The 21953-nt window shown below is 43.7% G+C and overlaps 1 protein-coding gene across 3 annotated transcripts in view; it reads right to left on the reverse strand.

Moving 5' to 3' along the window:
- The window catches only part of PAIP2 (poly(A) binding protein interacting protein 2), a 25388-nt gene extending 11928 nt beyond the window's left edge, over nt 1-13460 (reverse strand). Inside the window, exons 1-2 of one of the 3 annotated variants that reach the window (XM_055331457.1) lie at nt 13328-13452; nt 13-222 (exon numbers count right to left, since the gene is read on the reverse strand). The gene's annotated coding sequence lies outside the window, so the exon portion shown is untranslated. Of the gene's footprint in view, nt 1-12; nt 223-12454; nt 12703-13327 lie in introns of those variants that run through there. The other 2 variants (XM_055331455.1, XM_055331458.1) reach the window with 2 other exon arrangements.
- Between the last annotated feature and the right edge of the window lie 8493 nt (nt 13461-21953).

Raw genomic sequence — 21953 nt, forward strand, 5'->3', positions numbered from 1 at the left:
AAAGAGAAGTACCTGATTTGCTTGAGTGATGTCTGAGAACACAAAGCAGATTATGACTTGACAAATCACACAACTGGAAGGACACCTAGGTGGCTCAGCGGTTGAGCGTGTCTGCCTTCAGCTTGGGGCGTGATCCCGCAGTCCCAGGATAGAGTACCACGAGGGGCTCCTTGCATGGAGCCTGCTCTGCCTCTCTCTGTCTCTCTCGTGAATAAATAAGATCTTTAAAAAAATAAAAATAACACAACTGGGAACTAAATCATACCGATCTGTTGCTAGGTTCAATCAGACCCTTTAAAACTGGCAGAGATGGGGCACCTGGCTGGCTCAGTCAGTGGAGGGTGAAACTCTCAATCTTAGGGTTATAAATTTGAGCCCCATGTTGGGTGCAGAGTTTACTTAAAAATAAAATCTTAGGTGTGCCTGGGTGGCTCAGTTGGTTAGATGTCAGACTCTTGGTTTCAGCTCAGGTCAAGATTTCATGAGTAATGGGATGGAGCCTTGTGTGGGGCTCCAGGTTCAGCAGGGAGTGGGGCTTGAAGACTCCTCCCACAAGCACACCCTAGCTGTCTCTCCAATCAATCAATCTTAAGAAATAAATAAGATCTTAAAAACAAAACTGGTGGAAATGAACTAAGAAAGCCAGTAATTTCCCAATTTTTAAAAGTTCACTATTTACTTCAAAACCATGATCATGCTATAAAATTCTCAAATTATCAGAAAATAACTCAAAAATTATAATTTGAGAAATTATAATTTTCATCCTTAATCTCACGCAAAGATTTATTATTCTTGAACTCAGGACTTCGAGATTAAGAGTCATATGCTCTATCAACTAAGCCAGCCAGGTGCCCCTCATGCAAACAATTTTTAAAATAATATCCTGGGGTGCCTGAGTGGTTAAGTGGCTGACTGTTGGTTTTGGCTCAGGTTATGACACATGCTCAGCTGGGAGTCTGCTTGAGGATTCTCTTTCTTCCTCTCCCTCTGCCCCTCCCTCTACTTACCCTCTCTCACTCTCTAAAATAACTCTTGGGGATCCCTGGGTGGCTCAGCAGTTTAGTGCCTGCCTTTGGCCCAGGGCATGATCCTGGAGTCCCGGGATCGAGTCCTGCGTCGGGCTCCCGGCATGGAGCCTGCTTCTCCCTCTGCCTGTGTCTCTGTCTATGTCTATCATGAATAAATAAGTAAAATCTTAAAAATAAATAAATAAATTAAATAAATAAAAAAATAAACCTTAAAAAAAACAGTAATACTAACTCAGAACTAGTTTAATATATCTAGTAGTTGTTTGTAATAAGATTTCCCTAAATGAAAACCACAAAATAGTAAAAACAGTAGTGTATCACCTTATACTTGCTTTGTTTTCAAGAATCATTAAAAAATTTTCATTTTTTAAAGATATTTAATTATTTATTCATTCATTCATTCATAGAGACACAGAGAGAGAGATAGAGGAAGAGACACAGGCAGAGGGAGACGCAGGCTCCATGCAGGTAGCCCAACGCGGGACTCTATCCCTCGTCTCCAGGATCACACTCCGGGCTGTAGGCGGCATTAAACCGCTGCGCCACCGGGGCTGGCCCATTACAAAATGTTTAGACAGCAGGTGTTCGTATACAGGAAATTTTGTTGGAAAAGAAACCATCAAAGTGAAAGAATGTATATATAAACCATACACTATTTAGAGAAGAAACAAATACAAGGTAGACGTACAAAACAGGTCTAATACTGGGCACCTGGATGGCTCATTGGGTTAACTGTCCAACACTTATTCTCAGCTCAGGTCTTGATCTCAGAGTCGTGAGTTCAAGCCCTGTATTGGACTCTATATCCAGTGTGGAGCCTACTTCAAAACAAAACAAAAGAAAACCAAACCAAACCAAACCAAAACCCCAGGTCTAACAAATATACATTTTTTCCTCTCCATCTCCACTCCTATCCAGAGGCAATCAGTGTTAAGAGCTTAGTATGTATCCTTTCATATCTTTTTGCTTATAGAAACAGACACAGAGGATTTTTATATTTTAATAGAATCATGCTGTAGGATCCCTGGGTGGCGCAGTGGTTTGGCACCTGCCTTTGGCCCGGGGCGCGATCCTGGAGGCCCGGGGCGCGATCCTGGAGGCCCGGGATCGAATCCCACATCAGGCTCCCGGTGCATGGAGCCTGCTTCTTCCTCTGCCTATGTCTCTGCCTCTCTCTCTCTCTCTCTGTGACTATCATAAATAAAAAATAAATAAATAAATAAATAAATAAAAAGAATCATGCTGTAAATAAAGATCCATACTAGTCAACATGTACAGGTATACCTCACTTTTTTTTTAAGATTTTATTTATTTATTAATGAGAAACACACAGAGAGGCAGAGACACAGGCAGAGAGAGAAGCAGGCTCCATGCAGGGAGCCTGATGTGGGACTCGATCCCAACCAGAGCCAAAGGCAGATGCTCAACCACTGAGCCACCCAGGTGTTTATATCTCACTTTTTAATGGATGAAGCAGCACTAATAATTACTAATAATTACTTAACTACTTCTCCCCTCCGATGCACATCTACATTCCCAGCTTTTTGTTGTTGTTACAAACAATCCTACTCTGATCACCCTTGCACACATATCCTTTTCTATTTATGCTATCTGTATAATACACTTTAAGTGGGAATAGGAGTCAAAAGCCAAAAGCCATGAGCATTTGTAACTTTAAGACTGATTATTAGCCCAAATGTGGTAATGTACAATCTTGAAATACACTGAGTGCTCCCACTTCTCTATCCTTAACAGTTCTGGACATAACTAATATATTTTATTTTATTTTTTATTTTTTTGAACTTTTCACATTTATTACAACTCATTGTTCTTTTTCTCATTTTGTTTGTTTACATGCAACTAATATATTTCAGTTTTGCAATCAGACTCAAAGTAGAATCTCACTGTTTTTTCCTTTACACCCTCTGGGATTTGCTTACTTGCTTAGGAAGTCTTTTCCTACTCTGAGGTTTTATTTTTATATTTTATCTCGTTAGTTTCACTTTTTTTTTTTACATTTAAATCTTTAATTCGCATGAGACTAAGTATGGTGTTAAGGATCTATATTTTCCCATGAATACATCACACACCATTATTTAACCAAGGCTTATTCCCCATATTTATAATTAAATTCCCACTTGTACTATGTTTCTAGAATATTTATTCTGTAATTGTAAAATGTATACTGCTTTATCTTCAACTACCTTGAGAATTTTAAGCCATAGTACAATGAATGCTTTGTACCTTTCGTCTACATTCACCAACTGCCAATGGTCATTTTCTTTTTTTTTTAATTTTTTTTTAATTTATTTATGATAGTCACACACACAGAGAGAGAGAGAGAGAGAGAGAGAGAGAGAGAGGCAGAGACATAGGCAGAGGGAGAAGCAGGCTCCATGCACCAGAAGCCCGACGTGGGATTCGATCCTGGGCCTCCAGGATCGCGCCCTGGGCCAAAGGCAGGCGCTAAACCGCTGCGCCACCCAGGGATCCCCGGTCGTTTTCTTTACAGAATTTTTCTTTTGCTTAAACCTAAGTTGCAGGGGCTTAGGTGGTTGGGCACCCGACTCAATTTCAGCTACAGTTATGACCTTGGGGGGTCAAAGAGTTTGGTCCCCGTCAGGCTCTGAGCTTAGCACGGAGTCTGCTTGAAATTCTTTCTCACCCTCTGTCCTCCCTCTCTCTATCCACGCTCTTGTTCTCTTTCTAAAATAAATAAATCTTTATTTTCTTTAAAAATTTTTTTATTTTTATTATTTTTAAAATTTTCTTTTTAAGGTTTTATTTATTTGAAAGAGAATGAGAGCAAGAGCTAGAGCAGGGAGAGGGACAGAGGAAGAGAAACAGACTCCCTGCTGAGCAGGGAGCCCAATGCGGAGCTCAATCCTAGGACTCTGAGACCATGACCTGAGAGGATGGCAGCCGCTCAACTGAGCCACCCATGCACCCCAATAGATAAGTACCTAAAAAAAAATCCAAATGTAAGTTACAAACATCGTGATCATTCATTGTTAAATATTTCAGCACAGTATCTTATTGTTTTGATTACAGTAGCTTTTCAGTAAGTTTTTTTTTTTTTTTTTTTTTTTTAGTTTTAATACTTAGTAGTACAACTCCCACCTCCTGGTTTCTTTCTTTGGGGCAGGGGCAGTGAAAATCTTCATATATTCTTCATACTAACTTTAAGGATTTTGGGGGGGACAGAGAGAAAGAGAGAGAACACGAGCAGAGGTAGGGGCAGAGAGAGAATCTCAAGCAGACTCTGCCCTAAGCCTGGAGCCCAACATGGGGCTTGATCCTACCATGAACATCATAGCCTGAGCCAAAATCTAGAGTTGGATGCTTAATTGACTAAGCTACCCAGGCACCTCTTCATATAAACTTTTTGTCCATAATAGTCTGACTGGAATTTTATTAAATTTTACAACTTAATCAGGATTGATACCAGTCTTTCCAATGAACACTAAAAAATGCTGGAGGAGGGGTGCATGGGTGGCTGAGTTGGTTTAGTGGCCAACTTTTGGTTTTGGCTTAGGTCAAGATCTCAAGGTAGAGAGTGAGCTCCACGTCAGGCTCTCTGCTCAGCAAGGAGTCTGCTTCTCCTTTCCCTCTGCCCCTCCCTATACTTGCATATTTTCTCTGAAATAAATTAATCTAAAAAAATAAAAATTAAGGTGTTAGATGACTTTAAAAAAATTTACTTGACAGTGTGATAGCAAGAAAGAGAGTATGAGCAGGAGGGAGTGAGAGAGGCAGCCTCCCTGCTAAGCTGGGACCATGACTTGCACCAAAGGTGGATGATTAACTGACTGAGCTATTCAGGCGTCCCTGAATGACATATTTTCAAAGAAACCTTTAAAAGCCCTCAAGTGGGGCAGCCCGGGTGGCTCAGCGGTTTAGCACCGCCTTCAGTCCAGGGCGTGATCCTGGAGACCCAGGATCGAGTCCCACGTCAGGCTCCATGCATGAAGCCTGCTCCTCCCTCTGCCTGTGTCTCTGCCTGTCTGTGTCTCTCATGAATAAATAAAATCTTTAAAAAATAAATAAATAAAAGCCCTCAAGTGTTGACATGAAAGTAAAATGGGAATTCAGAGAACATGGTGGAATTTTAAAGATTTATTTACTTAAGAGAGCATGTATATGTACTCTGATAAAAGAAAAATCTTAAAAAAAAAACCATACAAATGGCCAATAAATACACGAAAAGAGGCTCAATATTATCAACAATAGGGGAATCGCAAATCAAAATCACAATGAGATCCCACTTTACACTAAAGTGACTGTAATAAAAAAATAGATACTAACAAGTATCGGGGTGAATGTGGAGAAATCCCTCATTTACTGCAGATAGAACGCTAAAATGATGCAGCTGCTTTGAAATAGTATGGCAGTTCCTCAAAAGATTAAACATGGAACCCAGCAATTATACTCCTAAATATATACCCAAGAAATATGAAAATACATGCCTACACAAAACTTGTACACAAATGTTTACAGCAGTTATTATTCATAATAGCCAAAAAGTTATTAAAACCCAGTGGTCCACCAACTATATAAATACTATCTATGTCCATACTACAGAATTTTACTCGATAATTAAAAAAACAGGGATGCCTGGGTGGCTTAATGGTTGAGTGTCTGCCTTTGGCTCAGGGTGTGATCCCGTAGTCCCGGGGTCTAGTCCCACATAAGGCTCCCTACAGGGAGCCCGCTTCTCCTTCTGCCTGTGTCTCTGCCTCTCTCTCTGTGTCTCTCATAAATAAATCAATAAAATCTTAAAAAAAAAAGTTAAATACTTGATACATGCTATATCTTAAATAAACATTGAAAACATAACAGTAAGTGAAAGGAGTCCATCACAAAGTGCCACGTATTATATGAAAGCTAAAGGGTAACAAGCTTCTAAAATTGATTGTGGTGATGGATATACAATTCTATGAATATCCTAAAAATCACTCTGCCGTATACTTTATTTTTTAAAGATTTCATTTATTTATTCATGAGACAGAGAGAGAGGCAGAGGGAGAAGCAGGCTCCCTGATGCAGGACTTGATCCTGGGACTCTGGGATTGCACCAGGAGCTGAAGGCAGCCGCTTATCTACTGAGCCACCCAGGTGTCCCTCCCTTAGCTTCTGATAAATTGATCTCTTCCTTCCTCATATCTAGTGTTTCCCAACTTTATTAGAATGCTTTTCAGACTAACACTATTAATGGATACAAGTAAGAGTTCGTGAAACAATGCACACTTGGATTAAGATTGACAGCACATATGGTCCTGAGCGAATTAATTAAAGTATGTACTCAAAATATAATACCAGAAGCACGAACCCTGGGACCACGCCCTGAGCTCAAGCAACCGCTCAACCACTTGAGCCACCCAGGCATCCCTGCCCTGTACTTTAAATGAGTGACTTCTAGCTCATGAGAGCTGTTAAAAAAAATACTCATTACCTACAGGGATTAGTAGGTGGCAAGAGATGTTTTGTTACATCTTTTGAGTTTAAAATGGATTATCTATTAAAAATTCAACTTCAATAAGCCCGTACTTTAATTCCATTGATTTTTTTCTACTTATTTTTTAATTTTTTTTTTTAAGATTTCTATTTATTCATAGAGAGAGAATGAGAGGCAGAGACACAGGCAGAGGGAGAAGCAGGCTCCATGCAGAAAGCCTGACGCGGGACTCGATCCAGGGTCTCCAGGATCACGCCCCGGGCTGCAGGCGGCACCAAACCGCTGCGCCACCAGGGCTGCCCTTAACTTGTTTTTTCACTCTATTTTCCTTTCCTCTCTACTTAATTTCAGCCAATTTACTGTTTTTCAAGCTGACAAATGTTTTTCAACCTTTCATTTAATAAAAAATTTTAATCTATAAATCTCCTATACAGAACGTAGTTCTCATCAATCTTAGCTAATTACAAATTATTTAATTTATAATGAACCACAGATTATATGGAAGAATATTTTTAAAAGTTCCAAGTGTTGTGAGAATGGTGAAAATTAACAAGACAGGAAACAACAAATGCTGGAGAGGATGTGGAGAAGGGGAACCCTCTTGCACTGTTGGTTGGAATGTGACCTGGTACAGCCACTGTGGAAAACTGTGTGGAGGTTCCTCAAAGAGTTAAAAATAGATCTGCCCTACGACCCAGCAATTGCACTGCTGGGGATTTACCCCAAAGATACAGATGCAGTGAAACACCGGGACACCTGCACCCCAATGTTTATAGCAGCAATATCCACAATAGCCAAACTGTGGAAGGAGCCTCGGCGTCCATCGAAAGATGAATGGATAAAGAAGCTGTGGTCTATGTATACAATGGAATATTACTCAGCCATTAGAAACGACAAATACCCACCATTTGCTTTGACGTGGAGGGACCTGGAGGGTATTATGCTGAGTGAAATAAGTCAATTGGAAAATGACAAACATTATATGGTCTCATTCATTTGGGGAATATAAAAAATAGTGAAAGGGAATAAAGGGAAAGGAGAGAAAATGAGTGAAAATATCAGTGAGGGTGACAAAACATGACAGACACCTAACTCTGGGAAACGAACAAGGGGTAGTGGAAAGGGAGGTGGGTGGGGGTTTGGGGTGACTGGGTGATGGGCACTGAGGGGGGCACGTGGGATGAGCACTGGGTGTTATGCTATATGTTGGCAAATTGAACTCCAATAAAAATAAATAAATTTCCACATGGTTAAGGTTCTTTTGGTTACACTTTGGTCCCTGACTTCTAGTTTTATTTCATTATGTTATAAAATGTTGCCAAAAGAATCTTCATTTTTTGGGACTTATTACAATTTTGTTTGCAGACAGCTATGGTTTTTGCAAAATGTCCTTTGGGCCTGAAGAGAAAAATATGTGATTTCTACTTTAAGGTACACACACACACAATATTTACTTTATCTGTTAAATTCTGAAAGTGGTGTTGAGAGATTATTTGACCCAGCTCATAGAAATTTATCATTTTTTGAAAACTGATGTTTGGTTTAATGTCTTCCATCATAAGTTCATGTTTATTTTTCCTAGTTTCTTTTTCTGTTAAAGGATTTTATTTTTATTTACTTATTTGACAGAGTTAGCCAGAGCAAGTGAGCTTGAGCATGGGAGAGAGGGTAGAAGCAGGCTCCCTGCTGAGCAAGGAGCCAAAGTGAGGATCTCAGGGCTGGATCCCAGGACCCCAGAAACATGACCTGTGCTGAAGGCAGATGCTTAGCCACCTAAGCACCCCTTTCTTAGAGTTTCTTACATTCTATTCCTGTACTTCCCTCCCACACCCAAATTTTACATATAAGTGATGTCTACACCCAACGTGGGGCTCAAACTCACAATCCCAAGACCAAGTCACATGCTTTACCAACTGAGCCAGCCAGGCATTCCTATTTTTTACTTTTTAAAAAAGATGTTATTTCAGAAGAGAGAGTATGTGCATATGCGAGCAGGAGGGGCAGAGGGAGAGGGAGAAGCAGACTCCTCATTGAACAGGAAGTGCGACTCGGAGCTTGATCCCAGGACCCTGTGATCATGACCTGAGCTGAAGGCACATGCTTAACTGACTGAGCTACCCAGGTGCCCCTATTTTCCCATTTTTTAATAGAGGTTTTAAGATACTGCATTTATTTTCTGTGACTTACAAACTACTGAGGAGTATCAGTTTTCTCCCCCAAGTCTGATATAATTGATATCAGCACCGTAACGTTTAAGGTGTACAGGAGAATAATGTGACATATCTATTGTGAAATTAGGATAGATTTACATAGATCTCTATGAATTAAAACCAGGCTCTATATACCCCCAACTAATTCAAGACATTTTCTTTTAAAGATTTTATTTATTTGAGGGATACCTGGGTGGCTCAGCAGTTGAGTGTCTGCCTTTGGCTAGGGTTGTGATGCCTGGGTCCTGGGATGGAGTCCTGAAATCGAGACCCACATTGGGCTTCCTGCATGGAGCCTGCGTCTCCTGCTCTCTCATGAATTTAAAAAAAAAAAAAAAAATTTTTTTTTCAGAGAGTGAGTGAGAGCCAGCGAGCACAAGCCAGGGAGAGAGGCAGAGGGAGAAGCAGACTCTCTGCTGAGCCTAATGAGGGGCTCAATCCCAGGACCCCGCAATTATGACCTGAACTGAAGGCCTAAGCGACTGAGTCACCCGGTGCCCCAATTTAAGACACTGAGAGTGCTTTCCCTTGTTCAGGCTATCCAACCCAATTCCTGCTCCCAGACAAGAACCTTTACTATGATTCTACTTAACCCCATTTCCTTCCTCCCTATCTCCGTGTTTAATTTAAGCAGTGTTAATTTCATACTATTTCGTTTTCCCTTAGGTATAGATCTTTTAGAAGAATTTCTGAACCAAACACTTAAAATTCACATTGTCTGTTTACAGTGTGTTAGAATCATTGCTTGTCATTGTTTCTTTTATTCCTTATCTTCCCCTAACCTGACATGTTAGTTTTGGCTTAATATTTCCTCAAAAGGTTACCTGAAGGTATTTATTTCTAAGCCACTGCATGTCTGAAAATGGCTTTTGCTTTCATGTTTGAATAGTAATTTTACATGAGACAGATTTACACTTGTCCTTTCTATCATCTGCAAATATTCCAGCTTTCAGTGTTGTATTCTTTCTTTTATAAAGATCCTGTTCTGGTGAGAGTCTAACATGAGAGCTTAACACATGAAGAAATCTCACCAGATTTTGGTTAGGTGAGAGCAGTTTTTTCCTATTAATGCCATTAATGCTTTCAATCTACTAACTCACATATTCTGCTGTTTCTTCCCTCCCAAAATGCCTCTTTCACCTAATGGTTTCTAGAAAAAATTTAAAAATTTTTTTAAATTTATTTATGATAGTCACACACGACAGAGAGAGAGAGAGAGAGAGAGAGAGAGAGAGGCAGAGACACAGGCAGAGGGAGAAGCAGGCCCCCATGCACCGGAGCCTGACGTGGGATTCGATCCGGGGTCTCCAGGATCAGGCCCTGGGCCAAAGGCAGGCACCAAACCGCTGCGCCGCCCAGGGATCCCTCTAGAAAAAATTTAAATATGGAAATCTTTTAAGTCTTACAAACTTTTCCCCCTTGTTTCACCTCTAAAGAATTTTCATTAAAATTCAAATAGAAGTGTACCTGGGTGGCTCTCAGTTCATTAAATGCCAACTCTTGATTTTGGCTCAGATCATCATCACAGGGTACTGGGATGGAGCCCTTTGTCAGGGTCAACACTCAGTGGGGAGTCTGCTTGTCCCTCTCCCTCTGCCCCTCCTCCTGCTCATGCTCTCAGATAAATAAAATTTTTAAAAAATTCAAATAGAGTCCTCTCTTCTTTCCTTAATCTGACTCCACAGGCACCTTTTCTTATTCCACCAGGCTCTCTTCTGAAGTACTGTGATTTCTTAACCTTAACTGCAGACACATTATTATCATAATTAGTTATCTCTCTAGCAGCTAGTGAGAAAGGATAAAGAAATTTCTACTTCAGCTTGTTTTCCACTGAAATTTGTAAGCAGTACTGAATTTTTCGTTTTAATGTTTGGCAGTATACATTAATGATTAAAAGCAGGGGCTCTAGAATCCAAGGGCAAGTTATTTAACCCCTTCATGTCTCAGATTCCCCATCTATTAAGTGGATAATAATTACAGAATCTAAGCACAGAGCCTGGCCCATGACACTATTATCTATTTTGGTGCTTATTAAACATTTAGATCAAAGGTTGCTGTAGCAAGGTATAAGGTAAAAAATATAAAATTTCAAAAACCCGTAGGAGTCAAACATCAAAAAACGAGGACTTTAGCCCTAATCTCAACTAGGTGTAACAAAGGTGATCCGGTGAGAGTAAGGATGGCTCAGCACTGCGTATCACATCCCTACTGACAAAAGCTCAAAGCACATCAGAAACGCCATCCTTAGTCATAAAAACTGATACAAAAAATAAGCAGATGGGGGTACACCTAGATGGCTCAGTCGGTTAAGCATCTGACTCTTAATTTCGGCTCGGGTCATGATCTCAGGGTCATTAAGAATGAGCCCTGTGTGGGGCTCTGCACTTGGGTGTAGAGCCTGCTTAATTAAGATTCTTTTCCTTTCTCTCCACCATTCTCCTCTCCCCCTACTGCCCCACTCACTCTACAAATCAATAAATGTAAAAATATAGAAGGTTAAAAAATAAGCTGAAACAATTCAAACCTCTAAGTCTGCACTATCCAATGCGGTGGCCAATAACTACATACGGCTATTTAAATCTAAATTAGAGGGGATCCCTGAGTGGCTCAGTGTTTAGCACCTGCCTTCAGCCAAGGGCGTGATCCTGGAGTCCCAGGATCGAGTCCCACATCAGGCTCCCTGCATGGAGCCTGCTTCTCCCTCTGCCTCTCTCCCCCTCTCCCTCTCTGTCTCTCACGAATAAATAAATCTTTTTTTAAATATCTAAATTAGAATAAAAATACGTACCTAATAAAATAATCTCTCAAACTTTTATTTCCTCCATTTCAAAATGGGCAAGATAAAACTTGCTCTGCCTGTATCATAAGGTTATGATAATGAGTAACTCTGTAAATTACAAAAATATGTAAAAGCACCAAAGGAAGGGGCCTGAGGCCTTATTTTCTACCTTCTTTCACCGCTCACAACATCCATGAAATTGCTACGCTAACAACATTTTACAAATGTTTATATTTTCTATTGAAATTGGAGCATCATTCACTAGAGTCATAAAGGGATAAACCTGAATAAGGTGTACAGTGCTTACTGAAGGAAGAGCCTCCTATAAACTTACTCTGTTCTGAAGAGGGTAGAGATCATCTACCTCAATTCAAGCTCATCAGTAGCAACATATATATAATAAAACCCTCCCAGCTCCCAAGCCTTTAACCATCCCAGGGAGCTTCCACTGCCTAACACCCAACCCTTGAAGAGATGAATAGGCTGTCATTTTTGGAAAGTCACCTATCTTTATTTGTTGTAGACACTTATTTGTGAGAAAAGATTAGTCTTGTACAAATTCACAATTAACAAGTAGCATAAACAAGCTAATTTGTCCCAAATAGCCTTTCACAAACCGGAGTCAGAAGCACAAACCAGCAAACACATTAAAAATCCTTAGATCCTTTTCTTATTTCCTAACATAACCGTGTAGCGGTTGGAATATCAAAGGCTATTCTGAAGAAAATGCAAACACCACCTGCTCAACAGCAATTTGTGAAAAATCATGCCATGAAACTACAGTATTTGGCAGCACACGAAAACGGGAAGTTATCTTCTCTTGAAATAAATGTCAAAACCTGTCAGCTGTTAGACTTTTCCCCACGGAAGATCAGAAGCCAAATCCCTTCCTGAGTTTGAGGTTTCGGTGAGGTGATGGGGCTGCAAAATCTGGGCAAACAAGGCAACAAAAGGAAGCAGAAAAGGCCCCTTTTTGACTCACCAGAAAACCAAACTGCTGGCTGTTTCAATAATGTCTTGAAAAGACAAATTTCACCACAGGCCACGTAATTTTAGTGGCAGTGGGGAGTAGGCACATAGTGGAAGAGAAATGAAGAGGACGGGAATCCAAAAATATGAATCGGATGGGCCTTAAAGTTCATCTGGCTCACAACCCTCCCGGAGTAAAGGTCCAGCCCTCCTATCCTGAGCATGGGAAACGAAAATAAAATAAAAATAAACTAAAAATAAAAGAAAGAATAAAGAATGAGTGAAGGTGAAGAAGCGGGAGAAAGCGGATCAGAACGGCACTGGCCCGAGGACGACCGCAGAAGGCTCCCCTAGAGCGCTCGTCAGCCCGCCAGTCCCTCCGCCCCTTCTCTTCCCCGGCCCCAGCTACGGGAGCAGTGCGCAAGCGCAGCAAGTAGGGGCTCCGCGTGGCGACGCGCAGGCGTAAACAGGGGAGAAACAATGAGCTTTGTTGCCGTAGCGGCGGGGGGGGGGGTGAGTGGGGCAGGGGAAAAGGGTACTAGCGAGGAGGTGAAGAAGTGGAGGGGGGGAAGGCACGAGAAAGTGCTATCCCGGCAACCCTCGCGCGCCATCGAAGACCCGGATAGAGTGCTGCGAGATCCAGATCATAAATAATAATGACAATGAGAAAAAAAGCGACGGCCATTTCTCAGAGAAGAGCCTAAGTCAGTCCCAGCTCATCGCTCGGACGCGACTAAAGGTGCAAGGAATAAGGAAAGCCATACGAGACTTGGCGGCCAACAACCCGGGGGACCCTCCAGGTCCCTCAACCGTTGCCGCGGTGTTGTCCCTCGACCGCCGGGGTCGCCGCACCCTTCTGGCCGCTCTGCCCGAGGGAACCCCTCACCCAGTGCACGGCAGCGGGGACGGCAGCCAACGAATCCGGTCGGCCTCCGCGGATCTCCACAGGCAGCGCCGCTCCCCCGCTCGACGCGCGCGTCGCCCGCCGCCTCCCTTCTCCAGTCCAAACAAACACCCCAGCCCGGAAGTGACTTCACTTCCGCCGCCGCCGGCTCCGCCCCCTCGTTCTGTCCCCGCTGCCCTTTGGGACCACTAGAGGGCGCGCGAGAGAACGCGCGACCCCCGCGTTCTCTTCTTACCCCAGGCTGCACGCGTGGTGCGAGTGCAGGGGCCTTTTCCGCGTTCCTGGTGGACTCCCGGAAGTCTTGTTGGATTCTCTTTGGGAGAGCGGAGTTGGGCCGAGCCTGTGCCCCGGCACCCGCCCATCCTTCAGGAGTGTTGGCATGCAGTGAGTGGGGGAGCTGGGGACTGAAAAATAGACCTTACCGCAACAGTTACCTAAAATACATTAACACCAAACAGGAACGTCTGGATAACGACAGCGCATTCACACGCTCATACCCACACCAAAATGATGCACCGTGTCACACTAACGGTGACATGCACCTAGTGACATTCAGAGATCCTGAACCAGACATGTAATAAACAGAAGTAAATGAGACCGATTCACAGGAGGATACTGAGCTCTAAAACTACCTTCATTTAGACACGTTCAGGTGCACACGCGCTTTCTGAAGCTAGATTTTTTTTTTTTAAGATTTTACTTCTTTATTCATGAGAGACACACAGAAAGAGGCAGAGACACAGGCAGAGGGAGAAGCAGTCTCCCTGTGGGGAGCGCGATGTGGGACTCGATCCCAAGACTCTGGGATCCGACCTGAGCCTAAGGCAGACGCTCAACAGCTGAGCCACCCTATGTCCCTCTGAAGCTAGATCTTTGTCACAGTCTCAAATTAGGAATAGTTGTTTCCCAGGCAGCTTATGGAAGCTTCTTTGTGGGTATGGGAAGAAATATCCAGTCCAGAGACAGTATAGAAGGGTGGAACCTCAGGGTCCAAGAGCTTCCTAGTCCATCATCCTGGATGCACTGCCCCCCCCCATACATTAATCTTTGCAGTCATCACTGGCAAGCCGAAATATTTTATTTATACTAATCAAAGTACAGTGTATAGCATGTGTAAAAAAATTGGATGTTTGAATATGTAGACTCTGGATTTGAAAGGGGACATACAAAATAATTTCTTACCTTTGGGGAAGGAAAATGAGGGATTGAGGTTTACCTTTTTGCTCCGGTAAAACTTGAATATTAAAAAAAAAAAAAGCACATAAGGGGCTTCTGGCTGGGTCAATCATTACAGCTTGCAACTCTTCATTCTGAGGTCCCAAGTTCAAGACCCACATTGGGTGCATAGCTTACTTTTTTAAAAAAATGCTTTTAGTATCTACTAAAACTAAGAAAAGAGGGATGGCCTGACTGGGTCAGTTGGGTCTGCCTTGGGCTCAGGTCATGATCTCAGGCATGGAGTCCCTGCTCACTGGGGAGTCTGTTTCTCCCTCTCCTCTTACTCCACCCCATCCCCCATTCATGCTATCTCTTTCTTGTGCTCTCAAAGAAATGTAAAAATCTGAAAAAATAAGACTACTAAGGAAAATTCCCTTCATGTGAAGGAATCCATAAGATTCATAAGACTCAGCTTTAGGTCCATTTCATTCATTTAAAGTCTGCCTAAAAAAAAAAAAAAAAAGTCTGCTTTAGGGGTTTTCCAAAGGCCCAAAGAAGTTGTTCTGCCATAGTTCCTAGGTGAACCTCTTTGGCCACATTTTCATATCTGTAGCCCAAACTGGGAGGAGGGGTTTGACTTTGTTGCTTGTTGAGCAAAGAGCTCTGGGAGGAAGGAGATAGTGCTGTTTTACAGGTCTGTGGAGTATGATTCATACAAGGAACCTGAAAAATAAACTATCAGCCTTGAGACTGGAAGAGGCATGAACCAGATGGAGGAAAATAAAATCAAAATAGGTGGAGTTTAGGGACGCCTGGGTGGCTCAGCAGTTGAGCATCTGCCGTTGGCTCAGGGCCTGATCTTGGGGTCCTGAGATCAGGTCCCACACTGGGCTTCCCGCAGGGAGCCTGCTTCTCCCTCTGCCTGTGTCTCTGCCTCTCCGTCTCTCATGAAGAAATGAAAAATCTTTTTAAAAAGTGGGGTTTACATTATCTGTACTTGACTCCCTTACTTAGAAGCCAATCTTGAAAAGATTAGAATTTGTGATTTAGTAAACTACTTGATTACATTGATAATATTGAAAAATATCATTGATAAATCCTGGTTTATTTTTTTAAAAGATTTGTGAGAGGGTGAGAGCGAAAGCAAGCATGCAAACATGCACATGTGCAGGGGTAGGGGCAGAGGATGAGAATCTTCAAGCAGACTCCCCACCAAGGGTGGAGCCCAACTTGAGGCTTGATCCCATAAGCATGAGATCATGACCTGAGCCAAAAACAAGAGCCCAATGCCCAACCAACCGAGCCACCAGGTGCCCTACTCCTGGTTTGTTTTAATCTGAACCATTCAAAGACTTGCATTGATTTTCTCACACAAAGGGATTAAGATCTCAATTTCTGGGGCACCTGACTGGCTCAATCAATAGAGCATGGGACTCCTGATCTTGGGGTTGTGAATTCAAGCCCCACCTTGGAGACAGAACTTAATGAAAGAAAAAATTTAGTATATAGTTCAAATACCATTCCCAGGGATCCCTGGGTGGCGCAGCGGTTTGGCGCCTGCCTTTGGCCCAGGGCGCGATCCTGGAGACCCGGGATCGAATCCCACGTCGGGCTCCCGGTGCATGGAGCCTGCTTCTCCCTCTGCCTGTGTCTCTGCCTCTCTCTCTCTCTCTCTCTGTGACTATCGTAAATAAATAAATAAATAAAAAATACCATTCCCAGCTCACAGAGTTCACCATTGTGCTTGAGAAAAGCTTGATGGGCCCAGAGTACTTACTTGGTATCCTCTGGCTGTCCTTCCTTCTAAGATCCCTCTGCTCATTTGCAAAATGGGGTTCATAATGTTCATGGCATGTCTGGATGGTGGTCGTGATGGTCTGTAAATGGAAAATGCTGTTATAGAGCTAACAACAATTTGCCAATGACAAAGACAGACACTTCTATGAGACTCCTAGAAGTCCAGTTTAAAAACACTGCAGAGGGATCCCTGGGTGGCGCAGTGGTTTAGCGCCTGCCTTTGGCCCAGGGCGCGATCCTGGAGACCCGGGATCGAATCCCACATCAGGCTCCCGGTGCGTGGAGCCTGCTTCTCCCTCTGCCTATGTCTCTGCCTCTCTCTCTCTCTCTGACTATCATAAATAAATAAAAATAAAAAAAATTAAAAAAAACACTGCAGAAATCCTTCTCTTTAGTTCAGTTAGTAAAATGAATCCTAACTTGAGATGGAGGTTGAAGTAGGAATCAGAAGAGAGTATGACTAACGAAGGTCCAGGATGATTGTGAATAAGCTCCCAGTGTAAACTACTACCTTCCTGCAGACTTTTATTTATTTAAGTAGGTTTCATGCCCAATCTGGAGTCTGAACTCAGGACTCCAAGATCAGGATTTACATGCTCCACAAACTGAGCCAGGCACACCATTTCTGCAGATTCTTAAAGAAAATAGTTTATTTGAGAGAGAGAGAGAGAGAGAGCGCACAAGCAGGGGGGAGGGTCTGAGGGAGAAGCAGACTCCTCACTGAGCGGGAGCCCAATGTGGGACTCAATCCCAGGACCCTGGGATCATGACCTGAGCCAAAGGCAAACACTTAACTCACTGAGCCACCCAGTTGCCCTCCTGCAGGCTTTTAATAAAATGTAAAATGTGCAGATGTTCTGACTCAAACACTCCACGTACAGGAATTTGCCCAAGGAAAATAGACATATGTAGAAACATGTAAGGCTAGTCATAGAAACAAAAAAATCTATCAATATGGAATTGTCAAATGAGTTATGATGCAACAGAATAAAACATTGGTTACTAACAAGATGTATAGCCTTTGGTAGGGTTGATACTTTAAAAAAAATTTTTTTAAAGCTGGGTTGCTCAGTAGGTTGAGCATCCAACTCTTGGTTTTGGCTTGGATCATGATCTCATCATGTGAGATCCATTTTGGGTTGCACAGAGCCCCACATTGGGCTTCGTGCTCAGCAGGTAAACTGCATGAAGATTCTCCCCTCCTCCCCTCATTTTCTCTCTCAAATAAATAAATCTTTAAAAAAGAAAAAAGGCTGCAAAATGTCACAATCTTCTAAAATTATATATGTAAAAATAAGCATGTGGGTATAAATGCAAATATCTCCCTGAAGAGCAGCATCTATCATTTCACCTCCACACCAACTGTGGAGAGGGTGTGCTAACTCACCCCGGTGACAGGCTCAGTGTAAGCTGAAGACCAGGAAAGCTGCTTTCTCAGTGAAAAGTACCTGGCCTCTCCACTGGCCCTCAATGACCAAGGCTGGAGCTAGCTGCTCACCTCCCTCAGGTGTGAGGGCTCATTGAAAGTTTCCCTCCAGAAGGGCTTGGTTCTCAGCCTGAAGCCCACAGCCTTCCCACTGCCCTGACTTGTCTGCTGGGCTGAGAGGTTGGACTTTCCTCACAGAAGGGGCCAGTGGGGAGCTGCACTCAGGAACTGTGTTGTCCCAGAGGCCCTCCAGCGCTTGGGACAGCCCCTCTGCACCTTGTGGGGAGACAGGTTTGAACTTCCTTCATCGAGAAGCTAGCCTTCTAGGAAGACCTGAGACTCAGAACTCAGGCCAGCTCATTTCCATTGCGCCTCCACAGCTGCTGGGGGGGGGGGGTCTCACAGGCCTCCAGGAGAGGGAGGCCTAGTGGTGAGCATAATCAGGGAGAGCTGGGCAGCCTGGGTGGTGGCTCGGTGGTTTAGCACCACCTTCGGCGGGGGTGTGATCCTGGAGTCCCGGGATTGAGTCCCACGTCGGGATCCCTGCATGGAGCCTGCTTCTCCCTCTGCCTGTGTCTCTGCCTCTCTCCCTCTCTCTCTCTCTCTCTCTCTCTCTCTCTCTGAATAAATAAATAAAATCTTTAAAAAAGATAATCAGGGAGAGCTTTGTCCTCAGAGGAAAGTAGCCTGCTTTCCCTTGGTGCGGTCACCACTGCTGAGACACCTGTTCCCACTCCGTGAGGTGAGAAGCTAGTTAGAGTTAGCCCTAACACTACCTTTACCTACCTCTACTCCTCCAAGTTCCCCTCACCTGAACCCTACCTCTGTCCCTACCCCTACATCTAATCATATCCCTACCCCTTCCTGTACCTGTAAACCCACCCCTTACCATTCCACACCTACTAAATCAACCCTATAACTACTCTTACCCCTGCCCAATAACAACCCCTAACCCTAGCCCTACCCCCTAACCCAGACCCCAAAACCTACACCTACTCCTAACCCTACTCCAACCCCTAAACATAATCCTACACATAGCCGTATGCTTTCTACTACACTGAACCATTAACCTACCCTTCCCTTCCCCTTATACCTATACCTACAAGTAACCCTAACCCTACCCCAACTACTATACCTAATACTACTCGTATACCTACTCCTACACGTAACACTACCACTTTCCCTACCCTACCCCTATTTCTACCCACCGTTCCCCTATACAAACTCTACACCTACCACTACCCATAACTTTACTCTAACACCTACCCCTACACATACCCATAAAACTAACCCCTCCCAAAACCTAACCCAAAACCTACCCTATGCCTAACAATAACCCTGACCATACTCATACCCCTATGCCTAACCATACCCCAACCCTAAACCTGCCTCTAACCTAATCCTACCCCTACTCCTACCCCTACCTCTACACTAAACATACACCTAATCCTAGCTCAATCCCTAACCCCACAACTACACTACCCCTATGCCTTACCCTACCCTAACTCTAACCCTACACTACCCTCACACCTACCCCTGTGCCAGCTCCTACCTCTCTGCCTGCTTCTATCCCTATTCATACATCTATCTCTACACATTAAACTACTCCTACCCCTACACCTACACTTACCCCTAACACTACTCCTACTACTAACCCTACCTCTAAAACAACTCTTACACCTACACTTATCTGTAAGCCTAACACAAATCCAAACACTACTCCTATACCGACCGCTACCCCAACCCCTACCACTATGACTGCACCTACCCCTCACCTACACTAACAACTCACACTGAACATACCCTACACCTACCCTTACCTTTAACCCTACCCCCAACCATAACCCTCCCCCAACACCTATGCCAACCCCTACACATACACTTAACCCTAACCCTATAGCCACCCCTACACCTAACACTACTTCTGCCCCACCACTACCCTAGACCCTCAACTACACCTAACACTACTCCATCCCTTACCCTTATTGCAACCGCTACCCCTACTCCTACCAGTACCCCTAGCCCTACTGCTAAACTTAATCCTATCCTTACACCTACCAATAACCCAACCCTTATCTCTATACTTACTGAAACACCTACACATTTATCTGCCCCTAACCTGCCCTACCTGTACCCCTTAACTTACCACTAGCCCAACAGTAAAACTACCACTAACCCTAATCCTACCCCTACCCATAACTCTAACCCAGCTCCTACTTTTACCCCTAACCTTACCCCTAATCTTAATATTATCCCTACACATACCCCTATCTGTGATCCTACACCTAACCCACACCTACCATTCTCATATTTCTGGCCCTAGCCTACTCCTATACCTAACCCTAACTATACCCTTACCCCTACCCATACTCCTACCCCTAACTCTATGCCTATGCCTACCCCTATTCCTACACCTACACCTACACCTAACACTACCCTTCCCCCAACTCCTAAGCCTACTGCTACCACAACCAATAAACTTACCTCTATGCCTACCCCTACCACTAATCTTTTACCTACACGTAACCCTACCTCTATCCCTACCTCTAACTCTCCCCTACCCCTCCTCCTACCCCTAACCTTACCTATAACCCTAACCATACTCAAACCCCTGGTCACCTGAACCCTAAAACTTCCCAGCTCCTACACCAACCCCTACCCCTACCCCTACCCGTAACTCTTCCAATACCCCTAACCCTACTCCTACCCATACCCCTACCCTTTAACCTAACACTACACCAACACCATCCCTACATCCTACTATACATTTTCCCCAACTCCTATGCCTATTGCTACCCCTACCAACTAACCATACCTGTAACTCACACCTACCCCTAACCGTTGTCCTAACCTTACTCCAACTCTGCTTCTAACCCTACCCCTACCCCTAACTCTACCCCTACCACTAACCCTACCATTACTACTACCCCTAACCCTACCTTACTGCTATACTGACCCCTACCCTTAACACTTCACATAATCCTACTCTACTCCTATCCCGACTACTGACCGTACCATTAACCCAGGAACTAGCCCTACCCCTACCCCTATGGGTACTCCTTCTACCCATACCATTACCCATGACTATATACTTAACCCTCTCTTATCTCTAACCATAATGCTACCTCAACTCTTAATCCTACTCCTACACTTACCCCTACCTCTGCCACTAAACCCAACCTTACCTGTCCCCTACACCTACCACATTGCATAGTCCTAACCCTAACCCTACACTGACTTGTACCCTAGCCCTACTCATACCCCTACCCCTACACCAACACCTAGCGCTGAACCCTATCCCTAACCCCAATCTTACACCTATACACACCGTTAAACTTACACGTACACCCTACATTTAACCCTACCTTAAACCTATTCCTACCCATAACCATATCCCTACACTTATCCCTACCCCATTAATACACCTAACCCTAACCCTACCCCTACACCTATGCCCACCCCCACACCTAACGCTACTTCAACCCCAAATCTAACCCTAGACCTACAACTACATCAAACACTAACCCTACCCCTACTGCAAAGACTATGTCTACATATAACCCTACTCCTACACCTAACTTATATACATACTCTCTCCCCTACCCTTACTTCAACTGATATTCCCTACCCCTACCACTACTCCTATGCCTAAACTTACCTTTACACATACCCCTGACACTACACCTACCACCACTCCAAGCCCTAACCTACACCTACCCCTAAGCCTAAACCCTGTTTCTACCCCTAAACTGACCCCTACAATTACCCCTACACCTACCTTGAACCCTAAACCTACCCATTACCCTATTCGTACCCTACAACTACCCCTACTCTACCAGTACCCCAACCCCAACCCCTAACACTAACTCTAATGCTACCCCTACCCCTACTTCTACTCCTACACATACCCTTACACCTAAGTGTAACTCTACCCTACTCTTACCCCTAAACCTACCCCTAATCTTACACCTACTGCTAAAACTAAAACTACCCCTAACTAACACCTACCACTACCCCAAACCTTAACCTGAATGCTAGCCCTATCGTTCCACCTCACCCTAGCCTACACGTACACCTACCTCAAGCCCAACCCCTGTCTCTGCACTTACAACTAACCCTATCCCTACTCCTACCCTACACCCAGACATTGCCCTAGCACTAAACCTATCTCTATACCTATCCCTACCACTACACCACAGCCTGTACCTACCCACAACCCTACTCCTA

This window comes from Nyctereutes procyonoides, unplaced genomic scaffold (genome assembly GCF_905146905.1).
Source record: "Nyctereutes procyonoides isolate TBG_1078 unplaced genomic scaffold, NYPRO_anot_genome, whole genome shotgun sequence".
NCBI lineage: Eukaryota > Metazoa > Chordata > Mammalia > Carnivora > Canidae > Nyctereutes > Nyctereutes procyonoides.